We start from the raw sequence: 2308 nt of genomic DNA, 5'->3' as shown, positions 1-2308 counted from the left end.
CTGCCAATATTGAGCTTCTCAACTGATTTCTTCCACAAATGTAGTCAATCTGATTCCTAAGTAGCCTATCATGTGAAATCCATGTGTAAAGTTGTCATTTATGTCTATTTAAAAAGGCATTTGCAATGAATAAATCATTGTAAATACAAAATTCTGTTATTCTTATTCTAGCCTCATTTCTGTCACCAACCCCATTGTTCCCCAATTTTTCATTCCTTTCACCAATTATCATTAACACAATTTGATTGCACAATAAGTCAATTCCAGACTGCATAATTTGATAAAAATTTCTTCCTCTTTGGCTCCAGATATAGTAACATATATTTAAATAATAGCAATGTTAACAAGTTTTCCTTGCATGTGAATGGATATTATCTCATCTCCCTAATGCCTAGTATGATGATGTTCATGCGTTCCATTTAATACTTAGCAATGTCCAGTTTTCCAATATTCAAGCTACATCCATTCCAAGTTAAACAATGCTTGTTATGTTTGTTTTTTGTGCTTTTTTGTTTGGGTTTTTTTTTTTCTCATTTCAACTGGATTCCAATCTCGGCTCTACCACGACCCTGCTGTAACTAACTTCTTTCCTTTAGTGTACATAGAGTTTTCAAAGGCTTGTTATTTAGGAAGTAGAGGGTCATCCTGCTTCCTTGTCTGTCTTAATCAGAGACTTCCACCAAAATCTGTTCACCATGGGTAACACTTTTAGTATAGCACACTATTGATCAGAATCTCAAATGTTTAACCAGCGGTATAAGTGCATACTTTCTATTAACAGCTCCATCTGTGGCTCAGTTCCCCAATTTCTCTATGGCCTGTGGGTTAGATGATTTTCTAGAAGTTCCTTCAGAGATTTATACCTTTAGGGGAATTGCTCACATGACTGTAGATATGCAGGATGAGTTTTTATAGAAGCTGGTGAACAATGGGCCAGGCTGGATGCAGAAGCACGCTTGAAAACAGTCTGGCTGGTGCTCCTGTGTTGGTGTTTTTACATACACACATGCCCCAGTGTGGAGAGTGCTCTCTTTATATTGATCTTCCAGCTATTGATGATTTGCAAGATCATACTGATTTGTGAGTCCATGCACCTGCAATTAAGGTAGATGGAGACCAGAGGGCACTAAGATAATTACTAAAAAAGTCAACTTTAGACTAACACCAGAACCACAATTACTCAGTCCATTCACTTGTTGAGGGGCATTTGGGTTGTTTCCATGTTTTTGACATTATGAAAATTAGAATGATAACTAGTAAGATGCGTATGAAAATGCAAGGAGGGAAAGGGAAAGAGCTGGGAACCTGAGGGTGAATGGGGTGAAATCATGAGATTGCAGAGTTTGGTATGCAAAGGAAGGAGGTAAATTAGGAAAGATGCAATGAGGACCTGAAAACACAGGAGAGTGGTGGGCATAGATCAGTGGTGATTAATTTTATAAAACACAATGAATTGGAATGGTTGTATGAAACACTATGTGAATGAAAGAACAAGTGAAATACAGTGTCTATGAATTATATATGCAAGCCAATATATTTTTTATAAAATGGAGAAATTATTATTTATATTAAAAATACTTTGTCAAGTATAAGAATTAGAAGGAATCACTCTTATAATAGTCAGATTAACTTAATTTATTCAATGTTGTTGTTGTTGAGTTGCAGCGACACATAGCAACCCTATGTACAGCAGTCCTGAAGCCTGCCCTGTCCTGAGCCAGTCTCACTGATTCTTACACACCAAACCCAATTGTCCAAGTCACTGTATCAATCCATCTCATCCAAGGTCTTCCTCTCCTGTGCTATCCCTCCACCCTTCCAAGAATTGTCCCTGCCTAGTTATCTAGAAGATAACTAACAATGACAATATCTGGAACAGTGGGAGAGATCTGAGCTACCCTGAAAAATACCTGCCATCCAATCCCATCCTCATAGTCCTGACTCATTTTTGCATTTTCCTCCATATTCCAGAGTCCTCCATACAAACATTTCCAATTTACATGTATCTGATAACTTAGAAATCTTCAGAAACATTGGAGAAAATAAGTTTATTTGCTGAACCTGTTAACGTCAGTTCTTAGTTCTTTTTTTATATTTGTTCAGATAATAGCAACGGTTGCACGTGATGAACATAGTATCACTGAATAGACATGTAGAATTTTTAAATGTCCCGTGTGTGTATGTGTGTGTGTGTGTGTGTGTGTGTGTGTGTGTGTATCACATCTTTTTACATACACATATTACATCAGTGACAGGGAAGATAATATCAGGCAGAAGTAATTATATGCATATTTCTTAACAGTGATTA

The sequence above is a fragment of the Elephantulus edwardii genome, unplaced genomic scaffold (assembly GCF_000299155.1).
Source record: "Elephantulus edwardii isolate Elephantulus edwardi_28Jun2011 unplaced genomic scaffold, EleEdw1.0 scaffold00034, whole genome shotgun sequence".
In the NCBI taxonomy this organism is placed as follows: Eukaryota; Metazoa; Chordata; class Mammalia; order Macroscelidea; family Macroscelididae; genus Elephantulus; species Elephantulus edwardii.
This window is presented reverse-complemented; position numbering follows the sequence as displayed.